Source organism: Pristis pectinata, chromosome 7 (assembly GCF_009764475.1).
Source record: "Pristis pectinata isolate sPriPec2 chromosome 7, sPriPec2.1.pri, whole genome shotgun sequence".
Taxonomy (NCBI): Eukaryota; Metazoa; Chordata; class Chondrichthyes; order Rhinopristiformes; family Pristidae; genus Pristis; species Pristis pectinata.
The window spans coordinates 20650674-20671426 of NC_067411.1; the positions used below are offsets into that span (position 1 = coordinate 20650674).

The window sequence follows — 20753 nt, forward strand, 5'->3', positions numbered from 1 at the left end:
AGTGGGAAAGAAAACAGATTTGAGTTTTAGCTGACCTTTAAATCTGGCGAATAAAACTGTCAAAGCCTTTTTAGTGGCTTAATGCTGGATGGAACTAATACGGTTGTCCCTACATACACCACAGGTTCACGTTCGGCTATTATAAACAGATACTGGAACAAATACTGCAGCGTCTATAATTTATCAGTTGGGAATGTCGTCTTCTCCAGACAGATAAAACAAAATAAGATCATAGAACCGAGAAATCAGTCCAAGCTCATAAAACACGGTCGTATGTTTCTTTTTCCCTTTTTGTTTTAAATTTTTGATGAGGTTTCACCTTTCTCGGGGCAAGGTTATCAATGTACAGTTGACTGTCTGAGAGCTTCGATTGTTTGATTGGCCGGTCGGTAAGGTACATATATTTCTATAACGTGCCCATTAAAAACTGCTCTTTGAACTCTTTTAATGCCTAGAAGCATTCCGCGGTTATGTTGTAGTTTCTGCATAGATCGATGTTCGAGACCCCCGAAAAGGCTTTTGAACTGCAGATATCCATTATATTAAAGCATCGCGGATCAACGATAAATACCAAAGTATAAAGGATGGCAGTTCTGTTATAATAGATGTATTATTGCGAGGACAGAAACGTTTCCACGATCCGGATGCTTCTGAGCTTAATTAATTGTGTCGAATTTCTCTTCCCCCACACCCACCCGTCATTTTCACCACCGAGAAGAAAGACTCATTGTGATTTCACCTTACCTTGATGGAGAGGAAGCAACTGACCACCAGCCGGACCAGGTTTAATTCGAGGATCTCCACAGCTGATGTCCCAAGTGCAGCAGCCCGAGTGTGTGCAGCATGTGAACCAGAGGCTGCAGTCTGTGTGGAGCCCAGATAAATCACACACCTGCTTCTCCAGTGGAGTCTGTCCAAATAAAGCAGCAATGTACATAAACAGTGTCAGAGCAAGGGCTACACCCTCCTACTTGGTCAGCACTTGCAGACAACAGTCACACTGTTAAGGTAACATTACAGCCCAACGCTCTTCTACCACACAAAACACAGCCTGTGTTCCCTGGTAGGAGAATTGTTCCTTTGCATTCCAGATTATGTCCTTCTTTCCCCCAAATTTAGTTCAGAAGCACCAATCAACAGCCTGATTTTTAAGCATTCGCTGGCACTGTGTGCCACAAGAATGCAGGACTTCTCGGCTCCCCTCCTCAATAGATGATTTTATTGCAGGAGAATCAGAACACTATTCCAGTGCACTCCCATAACCAAAATGGCTGGTCCTTTTCAGCAAAGCTGCAGAGATCCCATTGGTTTACCATTGGCTTTTCTGTAACCATGACAACAAGCAACAGAGATTTGCGCTGCAGGCATGGCAGATCATGTGCCGGTCAAAAGGAAGAATAGAATAGTAGCTCCTCTGTCTCTTTTATGCGCGAAAAAAAAACTTTAAGTGAGGTTTATTCACGGTTTAAAACCAAGCTAAATAATCCACCACATCAGGAAGCTTTTAATATGTGACAGTTCTGAAATCCTTCAGCCCTCAGACAGACTGAAATACTTTGCTGCCACTGATGTTATACACACGGCTTTTAAAGCAATCGTGCATTACTGGTGATGTTGCATTGTAGTTTGTTATTATATGATATGGATGGTATGGTTGAGGAAAATGTGCTAATATTTTACGTTAAAAGTACTGTTTCAAGGAATGTTTTGAAACAGTCAAAATAACTATTGTTGGACTGGTTATAATTTACTCAAATATTTCAGCCAGTTGTTCAAGATTTTCTCATGCATGTGTCTGAACTATGGTTTCATAGAACTATTTTAATTGTTTATGCAATCACTGCAGGACCCTTTACACCCTCTCATCGACAACAAGGTAGATTGGTTGATTAGAAGGAAGGAGTCTTTCGCTAAACAAAGGCTTCCTCCCTACACTATGAGTTCACTCAGGAATTAGTATTCAAACAATAGATGCACACGCCTGCCTCTTAAAAGAATTTTCACAGCAATGCCAATGGATTGTTATTGTAAAACTGCATATGGCCTCCTCCCATGCTGTTTACATGCCTTGCTCTGCACCACATTAAAACAGGGTTACACAACCATGTTTAATTAATCGACATAAATAAAATATCCAATTTTCAACCCAGAAATTAGTCAATTGGTCTCCACTGCTGTTTGGATCAAGGCCCAACTTTGTGCAACTTATAAGTAATTATTGCTCAATTTGAAAACAGCCTCTTTAACGGACTAATAAGTATTAAATATTTATTCACATCAAAACACAACTAAAAGCTAGATTCCAGTTTAGATGGTTATAGAATGCCCTATATGGCACAATAAAATGAATGGGAATAAGAATGTACAGTCACTCTACTGACATGCTCCGCAACATCACAATTACAACATATTTACCAAAGGAAATCTCTGCAAATTTTCTACCAAAAGCCAAGGATATTTAAATTCAAGTTTTACTAACAGAGTCAACTAAATATTGCACAAATATTCTGCCTTGTGTAGATTGGAACATAAAATCCATTGGAAGCTGGGTTCCACTCCTACTTTTTCTGGGCTTTCAATACTCACGTACAACATGTATGTTTTACCAGCAAGACCTGAATTTAGTGGCCATCTCAAGTAGAGACAGCGAGCTACCTTCCTGACCAACAACATTGAGAGAGAGCTCACAATTCTCAAGGGTTCCAAAATATCATCCTCAAGATTGACAAATTCAGAGTAGCTAATCTAGTTTTTGATCTTGTTAGTTCCCTGGTGGGCAGGCACACGTATGGACATTGTACACATTTAGATGGAACACTCTTGGTGCAATTGTTGGTCAGCAACTGCCATATGCAAGGATCGTATTTGTTAAGTAATTGAATCATTGAATTGTTGTACCACATCAAGTCATTTCAGGCTGTATAGAGCATTCTATTCAGTGCTATTTCCCTGGACTCCTGTAAATATATTCCCCTCATGAACTCTGTTGAAATCCCTCGAGAAAAAACACAATGACGCTGGAGGAACTCAGCAGGCCAGGCAGCATCCGTGGAGAAAAGCAGGCGGTCAATGTTTCGGATCAGGACCCTTCTTCAGGACTAAAGATAGGAAAAGGGGAAGCCCAATATATAGGAGGGAAAACCAGAGCAGTAATACGTGGACAAAAGAGGGGAAGCAGGGTGGGCACAAGGTGGTGATAGGTAGATGCAGGTAAGAGATAGTGATAGGCAGGTGAGGGGGAGGAGGGGAGAGCAGATCCACCGGGGGATGGGTCAAAAGTAAGAAGAGAGAGGGAAAAAAAGGCTAGGAAAGGGAAGAAGCATGTTGGGGGGGGGGGGGGGCAGTTACCTAAAGTGGGAGAATTTAATATTCATGCAGTTAGGCTGCAAGGTTCCAAGACGGAAATCCCTCATTGACTATTTCCATTTTTCTTGCAGGAAGAAACTTCCTAGTCATCACAAATTGCTGGCTAAGATTTTTCACCCATCTGCTCTCTATCTTTTGCTCTTCACTTTAAATTCATGTCCCCCAGGTCATTTGGCCAGTCACTAATGGGAACATCTCTTTATTTACTCCATCTAACTGAGCATTATCTTGTACCTCTGTCAGGTCACTTTTCAACTTTCTTTGCCTCAAGCATAGCAACCCAGTTTCTCCAGTGTAACTTTGAAGCTGAAATCCCTCATTCAAGGAACCAATCTATTTTATCTTAGCAGTACCCTCTTCTAGACCTTCTCAACTTTCATAAAGTGTGGTGATCAAAAGTGGATGCAATACCTGAGTTGTGGCCTTATCAGTGTTCTATAAAGGTTCAAAATACAATCTCTACATGGAATATGCTTTATTAACCATTCTCTCAACATCTCCTGACACTTTCAAAGAATTATGCACGGATATACGCAGATAATTTTATAAATATAAACATTATGTGACTGTCTCCAGTTGATGGAAGAACATAGAAGAACATACAACATACAAGAGAATGCAGATGCTGGAATCTGGAGCAACAGACAATCTGCTGAGTACACAAGAGTGAAGAATATAGCACAGGAACAGGCTATCGACGTCTGTGCCGACCATGATGCCAAAATCAACTAATCCCAACCGCATGCACATGATCCATATCCTTCCATTCCATACATGTTCATGTGCCCATCCAAGTGCTTCTTAAACATCACCATCACAACAGCTTCTACCACTAACCCTGGCAGCACATTCCAGGCACCTACCACTCCCTGTGTGGAAATCTTACCTCACAAATCTCCTTTAAACTTTCTCCCTCTCACCTTAAAGCTATGCCCTCTAATATTTGACATTTCCACCCTGGGATACAGACTCTGACTATCTACCCTATCTATGCCTCTCATAATTTTTTAGACTTCTATCAGGTTTCCCCTCAGTCTCTGATGCTTCAGAGAAAACAATCCAATAAAATTCAAAGGGTGGATAATATCCCAAAGTTTAGACATAAACTTTAGAAGTAGCTATGTTATTGCAATCTCTTATTATTTTTTGTCACGATGTAAGTTCGGTGGCAAAACACCCTGCCTGCTCAGAGGCCTAGGTTAATCATAGAGAATCATGCCATAATAGTCTGAAAATTTTCTCTTGTCTTTTGGGAACCTGTCATTCCAACTTAACGTGATTAACTTGGGGAGTTTGTGAAGTGGTGTGCTCCTTCTGCTACTTACACAGGACTTCTGTGTGCTCCCATTGCAAAGACTCAAGGTTCTCTACACCATCCCAAAATCCCTTTCTCCATTTTGAATCATACAGCCAATTGTAAGGCCAAAAATTAGTACTCTGCCCCTACTCTTTCACACTAATTCTGCAAATTCTTATCAGTATGTCCGCAAATTACACTGTGAAGAATAGATTAAATGTAAAATTATAAGCTGTTTTCACACGTTTTCTACTTCGGCTGAAGCTGCCACACTTACAGTTTGCAACGCTGAAATTGCACTTCACTTAAAAAAGATTCACACTCAACGAACAACCATTATTACATGCTGTTGTGTGATGTCAGCAGTATTAAAGGAAAGCGGCACAGAGTAGCACACACTGCCTGCTGTACAGCTGCATTTCTAAATTGTTTAGGATTGTGGTTGATTTTAGATTTAATGCTATAAAAACTGATGGCAAAACTGCCATCCTGGTGAAGCATTGATTGTCTCAGACCCATTTGCTTCTGAGGGAGTCCTAACGGGATGTACCACAGGAAAAGATAAATGAAAAGCCCCAGCTGAATTTCTCCTTTTTTAACCATCAACTGTAATAAATCTTGGAGGAGGTAATCTTGCCATTAAGATGCAGGCTGAAATATATTTTCTTGAATGTTCATACTGCACACATTTCAATGATTTAACATTAAATCTATGCAGCCTCTCCACTCTAACCTAAATTAATTCAACCTGGGTTCAATTTAATCAAAGCTGTACCTGACACTGGAATTATATTAATTGAATTGAAACCAAATTCAATATGAACTTTAAGCCACTTGGAAATGTTTTGTACTTTCATTTTCACCTTTTTACTCTTAGTTAAGAGCCATTTGTTAGGATTAAGAATGCAAGTATCATTCAGCTGTTGGCGATTTATTATCTGCACAGGCATGTAAAAAATCCATACCTAGTGGTGTGTTTAACTGACCAGAGAATGAAGAAGAGCCAACAGTATAATTCAAGATCAATCACAGAAGCACCCGAAGGAGGTGGTGGCTTCAGAAGCATTATCTGCACTACACCAGTGCGATTTCAATTAGATTTGGTACCCAGTGCCATCATGAACATGCATTAGCTACTGATATTTTAATACGCAGATAGAAGTACAATTTTTCAGGGATTTATCAAGCTCAAGAAAGATGAGAAGAGCCTGAATGTCTATGGAAATCAGCCTTCCTGCCAGGGTCACAACCTCCCCAGTTGGGATCAGAATTTGGCCCCTACAAATTCTATGCCCTAAGAAGGACAGAGTTGAAATGCCTCTGGAACAATGGAAGGGCCAGTCACTGAAAGGATGTCAAGTCTGCCACTCAGAGCTGTCTGGCTCTGTCATGCGTAAAATAAAATCTAGGTTATTACAAATGGAAAACTAGACATGTTTCTTGACCAGACAACTATGTGAGGGTTGAAAGGATTAAAGTTGAGCAATGGACTGAGACAGAGACATTGAAAACAGAAAGGCCATGGAGGACTGTATACAATGCCAAGTATAGTTGTTGAATTTTGGTTTGTAACACAAGAGTATGAATTGAATGGAAGAATGAGGACCCTGCTTCCTTCTACAAAATAGTTCTTATTGATTTGTATGGCTTTAACATTTAACTCTGCAAGTTCATAAATATCAGGGGAACAATTGCACTATTTAACAGCTTTATATGGACAGTAGTAATATGTCAAAATTATTCACATTAGATTTAACAAATAGAGACACACATTAATGTGTGTCAGATTAATGGAAATAGGAAGTAGTTGCTCTTGAATGCTGCTCAGGTATTTGCTTTGATTTTTTTTAAAGTCCATCTTCATAGAATAAAAGCTACAAACTATGGATTTTTTTCAGCCTCTGTGTCTGCAAAATGAATATAGTCCAATAAAGACAGAAAAAAAGCAGTCCAATGTCTTTCAGCAAAAAGACGTTATGAATAGTTTCTTTATGCAGAATGTCATATTTGATTAGCGAAATGTAAATAAAGGTTAGCTAGTTTCTTACTATACTCCAGGTATAATCTGACCTGGCATGACATCTATTCAGTATGCTGGAGTTTTAGTTCCCTGTGGTTATGGGACTACTTCTTGGCAATTTCAGATGGTATACTAAGTCTCGAACCTCTGTGCTCCAGAATGCTTCTGAAGTTGCTTGGAATCTTAAGCATGAATTCTAGGACAGTTTGCTATTTCTGTCTGTACTGAGTCAATGCTTTGGGAATCTGGGAAATTCTTGCTTCTGGCTTCCTTGAGGAAGTTGCGGAAGGAGATCCATCTGGCATTGGCATCACAAAAGAGGAAATGAATTTCCTGTGAGAGCTAATCATCTGATGCCCTGCATCTCTTGTTATAATTAACTTTCTAGACCTAAACAACTTCATTGACTCAAAAATAAATTCCTCCAAGTCTCACCATCATTTCCCCTCCAATGATTGGTTTGATGGACTTAAACAATTGAATAAATTTAAAATTATGTTTCTGGAACATTTTGGAACAATTATCCAACTTGCATTTTCTGGCACAGGAGGACACCATTCAGCCCATCAGGTCTATGCCAGCTCCCAGCAAACAATCCCATTTTCCCCTCATTTCCCTATAATCCATACGATCTCACATGTCCATCTGTTCCACTTTGATACATTTTTGCCACTCACCTAGTCTAGGGGTAATTTTACAATGGCAGCACACCTTTGGATTGTGGGAGGAAACCAGTGCATCTGGGGGAAACCCACACATTCAAAGGGAGAACTTGAGCTCCACACAGTCTGTACGCAAAGGTGCGATTAAACCAGAATCGCTACTTGCTGTGCCACCTATGTGGCATTATTTAGAAGATTAATGCACAGGGGATCCATGGAGACTTGGTAGATTGGATTCAAAATTGGTTTGTCCATAAAAGACAGAGGTTAGTAGTGGAGGGGTATTTCTGCAACTGGAGGTCTGTGACCATTGGTGTTCCGCAGGGTTCAGTGCTGGAAGCTATGTTGTTTGTGATGTATATAAATGAATTGGATGAAAATGTAGGTGGGCTGATTAGTAAGTTTACAGATGACACAAGAAGTGGTGGAGTTGTGGAAAGTAAGGAAGGTTGTCAAGGGATTCAGCAAGATATAGACATGATTATGGACTTCAGGAAGCGGAGGTCCGGAGAACACACACCAGTCTTCACTGAGGGGTTGGCGGTGGAAAGGGTGAGCAACTTCAAGTTCCTGGGCATCAACATTACTGAGGATCTATCTTGGGCCCAACACATTGATGCAATCACGAAGAAGGTACACCAGTTAATTAAGAGTTTGAGGAGATTTTGTACGTCACCAAAGACTACTGCAAATTTCTACAGATGTACGGTGGAGAACATTCTGACTGGTTGCATCACTGCCTGGTATGGAGGCTCCAATGTGCAGAATCGAAAGAGGCTGTAGAGGGTTGAAGACTCAGCCAGCTCCATCACAGGCACAACCCTCCCCACCATCGTGAACATCTTAAGAGGCAGTGCCTCAAGAAGGTGGCATCCATCATTAAGGACCCTCACCACACGGGGCACACCCTCTTCATGTTACTACCATCAGGGAGGTGGTACAGGAGCCTGAAGACCTACACTCAATGTTCTCAACAGATGTCAGTGATAATAAACTGGATTCTGATTCAGTTGGACATATGGGCAGAGAAGTGGCAGATGGAATTTTATCCAGACAAATGTGAAGTGTTGTACTTTGGGAGGTCAAACGTAAGAGGAAAGTATACAGTAAATGACAGGACCATTAGGAGCATTGGTGTACAGAGGGATCTTAGGGTGCAAGTCCATAGCTTTCTGAAAGCGGCAACACAAGTAGATAGGGTGGTAAAGGCATATATGCTTTCATTGGTCAGGGAATTGAGCATAAAAGTTGGGAAGTAATGTTGCAGCTGTATAAAACTTTGGTTAGGCCACATTTGGAGTATTGTTTGCAGTTCTGGTCGCCACATTACAGGAGGGATATGGAGGCATCAGAGACTGTGCAGTAGATGTTCACTAGAGTTTTGTTTGTCTCAGAGGCTGAGGGGCGACCTGATGGAAGTATATGAAATTATGAGAGGCATGGATAGGGGAGATTGTCAGAGTCTTTTTGCCAGGATGGAAATGCCAAATACGAGATGGCACAGCTTTAAATTGGGGGGGGGGGGGGAGGAGATTTACAAGGCAAGTATCCCCCTGCCCCAACTGACAGAGTAGCAGGGTGGGGCAAGTGGTGGAAGCAGATAAGATAGCAATGTTTGAGAGGCATTTAGACAGGCACATGAACAGCAGGAAATGGAGGGATATAGACCATGTGCAGGCTGATGTGCAGTTTAAATTGGCATCATGGTTGGCACAGACATCATAGGTGAAGGGCCTGTTCTTCTGCTGTTCTATGCTCTATTGAGCACCAAGGTGGCTGTCACAAAAAATTGCACACTTAAACTAGAACTACATGAACTAAGTTTGCAGAGGAAAAGAGTTCCCTCTTCAATCTCAGTCCTGATTCCTGGTTTCAATCCAAAATGTTGACCAGCCCTTTGCCGCAACAGAAGCTACTTTACCTGCCGAGTTTTTTTCAGCAGTTTGTTTTTTGCTCCAGATTCCGCCATCTGCAGTATCTTATATCTCCAGTATATGTAAGAAGAACCTTTCTCCTCATGTTACTTTTGTGGGTTTTGCCAATCACTCTCATTCTACATCCCTTAATTCTTGACCCCTTTGCTAGTCGCAGAGGGTGACTTACAGATAAGTGGATGTCATTCTGCACCAGTCATGATTTCAAATGTCTATCAAATCTCCTCACAACCTCCTCTGTTCCAAGGAGAGTAACTCCAAATTTCTCCAGTCCATCCACATATCTAAAATCAAACATTCCTGAAATTATTTTGGCAAATCTCTTCTGCATACTCTCCAAAGCCTTCATAGCTTCCTTATGATAGAAATGCATGTGAACTTTGAAGGAAATATGTGGCTGAGGAAAGTGGACTGTGAGATTACTTCAGATTGCACCAACACTCAAACACCACAGTTTTGTGGCTTTATGACTAGAATACCAGTCACGATTTGTATTCAGCAACTCCCTACTGAAAATTAACACATATGGATAGAAAATGGCTAGGTAAGGATCTCCCCTATTTGGAAATGGCCAACAAGCTAGCCTCAGTAATAGTGACCATGAAACTAAAAGTGTAAAAACCATTTAGTATTTAGTTCATAAGTATCCTTGGAAAAGGAAATCTGTCTTCCTAACCTGGGTGAAATGTAGCTTTAGACCCCCAAACATTATGATTGACTCTTACCTGACTCTGAAATAGCACAACAGGTCACTCAATCGTACAAACCACTTCATCAAAATATAATCACCACAAGGACAGCACCACACTTTCAAGGGCGATTAATGAAGGACATTTTTTCCTTGGCTTGTTTGCATTCCCCACAAGCCATGAATGAATACATATATAAATAAAAAAAACAAGCAAAGCACTAAGGAGACAAACTGAACAATTTACAGATACAATCATAGAATCATACAAATGTACAGCACAGAAATGGGCCCTTTCAACCCACCTCATCCATGTCTATCCACACTAATCCCATTTGCCAACATTAGGTCTGTTTCCCTCTATGCCTTTCTGATCTAAATATCTGTCCAAACACCTTTTAAACGTTGTAATTGTATCTGCCTCCATTACCTCCTTTGGCAGCTCGTTCAAGATATTCACCTCCCTCTCCCACTTACCCCGCGGATCTCCTTTAAACTTCTCTCTTCTCATCTTAAACTGTAAAGTGCATATCTATTTGACACAGTGATACTACTTGCCTGAAAGTTCTCACGAGGAACTTGCATCAGTTTCATGGTTGCATGATGAACCACCAGCACTATGCGAGTGCAGGGGGTCGGCTCACTGACAGGGATGGGTTGGGGAATCCAGCTGGAGCTGACTGGTTGTCATTTAGACAGGAGCAGCTGATCTGGGAGGAGTTTAGTGGGGATGTTTGGGCGGGGGAGCAGGAGGATTGCTACTGTGCTGAAATAGGTGGGGGTCAGAAGTCTTCTCCCCATTACCACATCTCCCTTTGATTCTCTATGCCCAATTTCAGGAAATTGATACAAGTAAAAGAAATGTCTATTACTGCCAACTTGGTGGGATTTTCCTAAGGGGACCTACTTGCATAATATCTAGATGACACACAAGCAGAGACAATAACTCATGCAGGCCCTTCTGCAGTCCATTGTACCGGTTGCATTCAAGACACCATGATAAAAACAGACAAAAGGAGCTTTGCACCTTAATTGCCACATTACAATTTCACCCATTCAAGTTCCACAATCTCCTTCCACCTTCTCTGCTACCTTAAACTAAGTTGTTTTTTTTTAGTAAGCATTTGTTGCCCAGTGGCCACCCTTTGTTTTGCCATAAAAACAGAAAATGCTGGAAACATGCAGTGGGCCTTCATCAGAACTGGGAAGGAGAGTCTCTGAGCAGAAATATTAACTGTTTCTATTTCCACAGATGCTGCCTGGCCCACTGAATGTTTCCAGCATTTTCCATTTTTTTTAATGACAAAGCAAAGAGTGGCTACTGGGCAACAAAGGCTTACAACATGGCTAATGACTCCACTTTAACAGCGCACAAGCCCTACCATGTGAACTAAGCTAGTATGCCAAATCTGAATTAGCAGGTCATTAGCACATTGTCTTTTCAGATTTGCAAGCGTCCTGTACTACCCAGCAGAGAGGGTTTCAAGAATCCCGATAGTTTGCTATAAATTGTACAATCCTGACCAACCATTCCAATACCTTGCAAAGATTAAAGACAACGTAACACACAGCAAAAATATATCAAGTCTTGTCATATTACATACAGAAGTAAACTAATCATCCTTATGCATCCTCTTAGTCTACTGTGTGCTTTTACCCATCCTAGTGCTACAGTGAATTACTATCAGTAAGCCTACTGCTTTTGGTGCAGACTCCTCAGGTCAAGAAGTCCTGGCTTCAGCCTACATCTCCTCAGAAGCATCATTAGCTTCAATTTTTGTTTTTGCATTCTTTATACTTATAGTTTTAAATCATTTTCCTCTGAATGATTAAAAGAAAAAGAATGAAACTCTGGGTTTTCTAGAGAGTCTTTCCTGGTCCTGGGATTTCCCAAATGTTTTAGTGTCAGTGAAGTTGATTTGAACTGTAGATACATTTGAGGTGTGGGAAATACTGCAGTCAATCAGACACATCGGGCTCCAAGAATTAAATGTCTGAAAATGACCAGATATATTTGTTTTTTGTATTAGTTGAGGGATAAATAATGGCCAGGACACAAAGTAATAAATTAGTAACATCTAAAAGGTTAGTTTCATATTTTTGTCATAACTTCCTTTTGCGCAAATGATATTTTAAACAGGATACATTTTCATTTTCCACTTCCTTTTAATAAAAACTTAAAACAACCCAGAGAGAAGTGGGAGCTTTAGCTGAAATTCTGTTCAGTGGTGAGGGCTTGAATAATTTAGTGGGTGTGCTGGTGACTTGGAATTTGTACTGCTGCTCATCTTACTGGATTATCTGGCATACGTTACTTAAAAGTATACTGACACTGTTATACATGTTACCAATTTCCCCAAGACTGGAAAAAGTCTAAAATATCTTTGTGAATGCCATGATCAATGTGAATTCATTCAGTCAGAATAGTCCAAATGTATCACCTAATCCTGTTCCAATTTCATTTGCAATAACTTCATCTGCCTACCAACGCTGCTAAATATATTTGACTGCTTTTGCATGCCTGTCCTTCAAAATTCCCTTCCTCATTTCCCCATCACCTGAAGCACCATCTTTACCTGATGGAGAATGGGGCACAAGCTTCTTGTATTATCCCAAAGTTGTCAGGAACTGGTTAGTGTGTTCCTACTCTGCCGTGGCTTATCTTGAAACATCAGAATTGTTAAGTAGCTTTACAATGCTACCTCCTTTTCGTCTAGAGCAACATCCCTTTTATAAACCATTAATAATCTGAGCCATTGTACAGATGAAGACAAGAATTCACATGTTACATATACAAATTTAAATTGCCTTTTGTTCCTACAAACTCTCCCTTCACAAAGGAATTGTCCCTTTAGATAATTCGAGTGTCACTGACAGACTATCATTACAGATGCTGGAAATATGGTCTGAGTGTCACTTGCCAGGCTCCTTAAATGTGACTTACAGTTTACTTATCCATGGCAGTGCTCGCTGACCAGCTCAGATTCATGCAAGTAATCAGGCACCCTGTCCCTAACAGATTCTAAACATTCTCTGGAACTGCTGATAGACTAGTGATTACTAGTTCTTCTCTCCAACTTTTTTTTAAAGACTGAAGTAACATTAATATTTTGTAACAACTTAGGAAAATCTTGCTTTTCACTAAACTCCCTGATAACACTTCCAACGATAACCAGCAATTTATTTGTCACTAGCAATATCAACCCAGGAAATTGTGGATAGTGTAGAAGGTTGCTGTAGGTTACAACAGGACATTTATAGGATGCAGAGCTGGGCTAAGAAGTGGCAGATGGAATTCAACCCGGAAAAGTGTGAAGTGATACACTTTGGAAGATTGAATTTGAAGGCAGAATATAAGGTGAATAGCAGGGCTCTTAGCAGTGTGGAGGAACAGAGGGATCTTGGGGTCCACGTCCATAGATCCCCCAAGGTTGCCGTGCAGGTTGATAGGGTTGTTAAGAAGGTGCGTTAGCCTTCATTAGTTAGGGGATGGAGTTCAAGAACTGTGAGGTAATCTTGCAGCTCTAGAAAACTCTGGTTAGACCACACTTGGAGTATTGTGTTCAGTTCTGGTCACCTCATTATAGGAAGAATGTGGAAACTTTAGAGAGGGTGCAGAGGAGATTTACCAGGATGCTGCCTGGATTGGAGAGCAGGTCTTATGAGGATAGGTTGAGTGAACTAGGGCTTTTCTCTTTGGAACGAAGGAGAATGACAGGTGACTTGAAAGAGGTGTACAAGATGATAAGAAGCATAGATCAAGTGGACAGTCAGAGAGCCATTTTCCTAGGGTGAAAATAGCTAACACAAGGGGGCGTAATTTTAAGATGATTGGAGGAAGGTATTGGCGGGGGGGGGGGGAGGATGTCAGAGGTAAGTTGTTTGTGTGTTTTCTTTTACAGAGAGTGGTGGGTGTGTGGAACACACTGCCGGCAGAGGTGGTGGAGGCAGATAAATTAGGGACATTTAAAAGACTCTTAGATAGGCACATGAATGATAGAAAAGTAGAGGGCTATGTGGGAGGGAAGGGTTTGATAGATCTTAGAGCAGGATAAAATGTTGGCACAATATTGTGGGCCAAAGGACATGTACTGTGCTGTAATATTCTATGTTCTAATGCCAAAGATCTGTTTTTTATATATATAGTGAATTACTGTTTTTCTTGGTTTCAGATTAATTTGTCTTGATTTTTGTTTACTTATTTTGTTCTTATACAATTATGAGGTTAGTTTATTGTAAATTAGATCCTTTTATATAAATTCTTCATGTTCCAATGCTCTTCACTCATTGATGATAAATGGCTTTACTAATTCAATTATTTTTCCAAGATCTATCTTGGTCTCAAGTCGCAGCACTTTGTATACTCAGTTCTCCAATTTCAATACCCAATACTGTCAGGTTTCCAATTCCACCATTTTGAAAGCATCACCATAAATAATGCTCCTTACTGCATTAACACGATTACTGCCATAATAAGTTGGCAGCCTAAAGGCTCATGATTTTATTTTGAGTCAAGTCCTTTGCATGTAGGATAGGCAAGCACAATGAAATCAAACAGTGTACAATGGACCTGTAACATCAATGGTAACACCCCTCTCCTGCCCCATCCCACCTCAGTGTCCCTCACATTTCTATCCTCTAGATCCTCAAGAATCTCTATTCTCCACAGTGGCTGGAGATTCCTAAAGAAAAGATTTTGTGCACATTTCTGTATAGTGCAGGACAACTTGAACTGTGTGTGCGGTATGACATGAGCTATAGAGCCTCGAACAAAACTGGCATAAACCCCCTCTCACCTTGCACAATGTCACTTAATACACATAATAATTTCAAGGCTATTGTTTTAGATTTTTCTTCATTCTGTCCAGAAAACCCATCCTTCCTAAAACTAAATTGAATGATATATATGCACACTGCAGCTGTTGCTGATATTTTTGCACCCTGATAAAAAAAGTTATAATTAACCTAAGGGAGAGTTTTTTTTAAATGATCGGCTAGATTTATGTTACTCAGTAATTCCAGATCATTCCAATGATTGAACAAAGAGAATATCACTCTCTGAAAATGCTGTGAACTCATGAATTATTTATGACTTCTCCATGAATTAATTCCTACAATTTGCAGCCAGGGGTGATTACAATTTACATGTTTGTCAAATAGGAATTAAACAGCTGAAAGAGAAGAAAACAGTGCAGGGAAGTATTTAGTTCCTGCCACTCCCAACTTTCTGGAAATATTTCTCCCCAAAAATGTGCAAGGTACTAAATTAGCAGTTGAGAACTCTTAGGGATCCAAGACCTAGGCACAAAGAAGCACTGGATTCATTACATATGCCAATTATGGGCCTTTCAGAACACAGGCTCAGAACGTCAGAAGTCTGGCAAAATCTGGGCGGAACATTAGTAAGTTTCCAGATGAGATCAAAGTTAGTGGTATAGTGAGCAGTGAAGAAGGTTGTCAAAGGTTACAACAGGATATAGATAAACTGAGAAAGTGGGCAAGGGAATGACAAGGCAATAACTCAGACAAGTACGAAATGATGCATTTTGGAAAGTTGAACCGAGGCAGGACATACACAGTGAATGGCAGGGCCCTAGGGCATATTGCTCAACAGATAGACCTTGGGAGGTCATGTTGCAGTTATTAAACCTTCTGGTTAGGCCACACTTGGAGTATTGTGTGCAGTTATATTCACCACTCTGTCGGAAGAAAGCTAGGGAGTGTGCAGAAACTATTCACAAGAATGTTGCCTTGATTGGAGTGCTTGAGTTATAAAGAAGGATTGAATAGGCTGGGTCTGTTTTCCCTGTTGCAAAGGAGGTTGAGAGTGATGTGGTGGAGGTATGTAAAATTATGAGAAGCATAGATATGGGAGATAGCCTGGTCCCCATGGTAGGGGTGTCTGAAGCTAGAGGGCATAGTTTAAAGTGAGACGGAGCAGGTTTAAGGGGGTTCTAAGGGTAATATTTTCACACAAATATTAGCTGGTTTCTGGAATGAGCTGGCTGAGGAGGTGGTGGAGCCAGGACCAGTAACAACATTTAAGAGGCATCTGGACAGGTACTTGAATGAGCAGGGCATAGAGGGGTGCAGAATTAATGCAGGCAAGTGAGATCAGTACAGATAGACATGGCTGTCATGGACACAATAGGCTGAAGGGCCTGTTTCTATGCTGTACAACTCTATAACATGTATTAATCACCTAATGGTATTTTTATTCCGGAACAGGAGCATTGAAGGTGAACTGCCTTCGGGCTGCTTCCGTTCCACTGTGCAATTACAAAAAAAACTGATGCATCAACAGTATTTCTGCTGAAATGCTGCCAAAATTGAGAAGTGAGACATTCAGAGTAAAATTGGCCCGACAGACATGATCAACTGAGAAGGTCCTTGGCCATCTCCAACCTTTGACTCAAGAGTATTTCAACATCCGGGCAGATGTTTGGGGGTAGCATTTAGTTGGTTGGAGCCTCTCTCTGCTTTTTTTAACCTCAGGTTGTATAGAAACTCATCTCATACAATACAAAAAGTGAATAATTTAATGTACTCTATGGCTATTACTGATATTTTCACAGCATGATACAAACATAATTAATGTAAGGGTTTTAAAACAAACAACAGCCACATTTAAAATTTGAGTTGTCAAAGATGGGGCACAGTCATTAAGTTACTGGACTTGGAACTGAAGTTTGAGAGCATTGTCCAACATTTGGACTTCAAATTGCAGCTACGAAATCTAATTCAAGTAATGAAATCAATCTGGAATTAAAACTGAGGCTAATCTCAGGTAAGGTGACTACATAACCATTAGATTGTCATAAAACGCATCTGGCTCATTATTGTCCTCCAATGAAGGAAATACATCCTCCTTACCTAACCTGGATGGGAGGTTGTTGGTATAAAACATTACCTCTATTGCTCTCTCTCTGCAGAAGCTGCACGACCTGGTGTAAATTCCCAGCACTTCCTATTTTTACCTTCCAGCACCTTTTAATTTCAGAGTTCTAGCATTCTGCTTTTGTCCTGTATGTGACTGTAAATTATTTGAATGGTTCGTTTTTTGAATCCCTTTCTTTCATGCCGAGAGAAACTCTACTAGTAGAATACATGAACCACAACAAAACACATTGGCTTATGTCTTTCTTTAGTTTTGAAAAATCGGTGACCTTAATGTGATTGCTAAACGCAAGGTACAATGGGCTAGATGGATCAGAACCCACCCACTGCCTGGACTTGCTTGCTGCAAACCTCATATCTGCACGTCCTTTCTTTTATGTGATGCAGTCAACCAGGGGAACATGTCCCCATCTCCACTCCCCAGGTCAGTTGTAGGCTCCGAGCAATCCCACCCAGCTGTCAAAGACCTTTGAACATTTTAAAACATTGGCCATGTCAGAACCGTGAAAATATAAATTTAAATAATTTTCAATGTTTTAATTAGTTCGATAGTGTAGCAGTTAGGGTAACGCTTTGCAGCGCCATCGACCCGGGTTCAAATCCAGCCATTGTCTGTAGGGAGTTTGTACGTTCTCCCCATGTCTGCATGGGTTTCCTCCGGGTGCTCCGGTTTCCTCCCCACATTCCAAAGACGTACAGGTTAGGAGTTGTGGGCATGCCATGTCGGCACCGGAAGTGTGGCGACACTTGTGGGCTGCCCCCCGAGAACACTACGCAAAAAAAAAAATTCACTGTGTGTTTCGATGTACATGTGACTAATAAAGATACCTTATAATTCTTTGAATATTAAAATAAATTGAAGTAAAACATTAAAAATAGGGTAAAATGACACAATAGTAGAGCTGCTGCCTCATAGCGCCAATGACCCAGGTTTAATCCTGACCTCTGATGCTTCTGTGTGGAATTTATACCTTCTCCCTGCGACTTCGTGGGCTCTTCCAGGTCCTCCAGTTTCCTCCCACATCCCAAAAAGGTGTGTGGGTTGTTTAATTGGCTACAGTAAATTGTCCCTAGTGTGTAGGTGGGTAGTCAAATCTGGGGATAGTTGATGAAAATGGAGCAGAAAAAGAATGGGATTAGTGTGGATGGTGCTTGATGGCCAGCACAGACTAGGTGGGCTGAAAGGCCTGTTACCATGTCATATTACTCTATAACTCTATAAAATAACTCGAACACTTAGCTTTTTCCACAGGTTCAGTGACCTGTTCAAATGAAGTGCACCAGCCCCTCTCTCCAGCATGTCAGGTCTTAACATAGAACAATTACAGCACAATTCAGGCCCTTCGGCCCACAAAGCTGTGCCAAACATGTCCCTACCCTAGAAATTACTAGGCTTACCAATAGCCCTATATTTTACTCAGCTGGACTCAAGGACAAGTCAACATTTGACCTTTAGGGTATTTCAGGAGGTTGACATTTCCATCCAAATGGCTGTATTCCTGATGGTGGAGCTTTTCTAAGCACTGAACTGGTGAAACTCAACACAACATCACCTGTCCACATCTCTGGAATGGACGTGAAGCCACAAATCATCTGATTTAGAGTAGGGTACAAGTCATTGACCCTGAACGTGGCTTCCTTTCTCCCAGGAAATCATCAGTTTTGACTTATACTCATAGTCCTCAATGTCCCTCTTAAACAACATACAGTCAGGAGTTAAACAAGCAGGATATATTTCAAGCAATTCATTGCTGGTGTTTTCTAAGAGGTTGACTGCATGCACTTGAAGGTTATTGTCTGCCAGTCAAGAGTTGCATCTCCTGACTTCTTGTGTAGATTGAGAGAATAGTTCATTTTCACCGAGCACAAATGGATTCAGCCAGAATGGCTGTGCTGTCACCGTAACAATACAGCACACCCAACCCCCTCATCCACACCCAAAAACAAATGTATGACGACCGTTTAATAGCATTACTGCTCACTCCTCCCCCCATTCCACATTTTTTTTTAAAAAACAAAAAAAAAATCACATTTTACTTCCTTAAATAACATAAAAGAGCATTGTAACGCTGTAGACTGAAGCAGTAGCTATTAGCTTGACACCCACCATAAATTTATAGCTGAATGCACAAACTACCAGTGCATGAATTCAGAAAGACATTTGTCCCACTGCCTTTGCCTGTCCTATCCACTGGTTCTGGAGCGATACACATCTCTGCACATAAACTACCAGCCTGCATGAATAAACCTGAACTACCTCAATTCAGCTCACATTGTTTTTATAATTTAGTTCACTATAATCATAAATCCCTGATGCAATTTCCCCATCAAGGGGTACACAGGACAATGTCATTAGAAGATTTTGCTCCTTGGTGAGCTCAATTGTTCAGAAGTTGGGATCTGATGAAATCAGCCAAACCCCAGCTAGATGTTAAAACAGAATCGTGCTTTTTACATTCTTTGCCAGCTTTACCCAGGTGCCAGGAAGCACTCCTGCCAGCTCCACATGGGGAACTTGAGCCTACCCTGACCTAGGCTTCCTCATCTTCCCTATTACACCCCTGCTGCTGGCTCATTCTACCAAGCAGATGGTTGGGACTGTGCCTTCTAATGCCCTGTGCCAGGCTCCCAGTCTCCAAGATTACAACTGCCAGATTTGGCCACACAGTCAGTTTACAGATATTGAAGAGAGATAGTCAAAATAGATAACTCTTTTGAGAGTCAGGATGAAGCCACCTCTAGCTCCACAGGCTCCACACATAGCATCCACTCAAGATTAAATTCATAGCTTTTGCTTCTGTGAAAGCTCAGTGAGAAAAGCCTCATCATTGCTGGATGCTGGCTAGTGAGATGAATTGTTCTTAGATAACCAAAAATAATACCTATCTCAGAACTAAAGAATTATGCTGTGCCTATATCCTTTAATACTGCGATAATGGTGAATTAGACCATTTGCTGCTTATCCACTGAATTCTTCACCAAAGTTGGGGTCATTGGAATATGTTCAGTCACATATACCATGCAGCAGATGTTTTCACAACTGTCTCTCAAAATACATCCATACTATCAATATTTAGACCTTTGATCTTCAAAAGTGGCACGTAATCTCAGTGCTGACGAGCTGTCATCAGTTCCACAGCAGGAGTTTTTTTTTGCAGTTTTTAAAAACCTCATTTAAAATGTTGAGCAGCATTCAGTGTGGCCAATGCAATTACATCACTGAGAATTTAATAATTTCTGATATGTTAGCATCAAACAATAAAAGGCATATTAAAATGCAATCCTTCCCTCAGCACCAATTTAAAAATGACCTGTCATACTCTGTTAATCAGTGGTTCTTCAGCCTAGTGCAGTGAATAATTATCCAAACCACAATTAAAATGTTTTTATCCCCCTCAGAAACATGCTTAAAATGCTGCGAAATTAAAAATAACAATGCTCTAAAGTTATCCATCTTGATTTTTTTGGAAAATATTATGCTTTTCAGCAAATAAATATTTACTCTGCTTATAAATAAAGAAATCAAAAAAATAATATGACTGTTGTGCCCTCACTATCCACTACTGCATTTATTTTCTGAGGTAATTGAACACTTCCAGGAGCTTTGGGGTTGCTTTTTGTTAGAGCTTTCAGGTTATTTACCATGGAACATGATAGGGCTGTGGATTCTAAAACACTGAAACAATCCCACCAGTTTAGAGGCCTAGAGCTGTACACTGACTGACATGAGGAAAATCTTTTCCTGATAATAGGAAACATTATAGAACTGTCTGAATACTGCTGATTTGATTCCCAGTGGGACATGTCCAGGGCCTCAGCCTGTTCATTTTTAGCCTCTAATTATCACATTCACATAAAAACCACCAGGATAGTTCATGCTGGAAACAAA

General features: G+C 40.7%; 1 protein-coding gene across 13 annotated transcripts in view; it reads right to left on the reverse strand.

The window, feature by feature from the left end:
• LOC127572413 (sorbin and SH3 domain-containing protein 2-like) overlaps window positions 1-20753 on the reverse strand; it is a 337556-nt gene that overhangs the window by 228811 nt on the left and 87992 nt on the right. For 7 of the 13 annotated variants that reach the window (XM_052019641.1, XM_052019638.1, XM_052019636.1 and 4 more), the window contains exon 1: window positions 745-1241. The exons of 4 other annotated variants lie outside the window; for them this stretch is intronic. The gene's annotated coding sequence lies outside the window, so the exon portion shown is untranslated. Of the gene's footprint in view, window positions 1-744; window positions 1242-20753 lie in introns of those variants that run through there. 2 more of the 13 variants (XM_052019628.1, XM_052019627.1) reach the window with 1 other exon arrangement.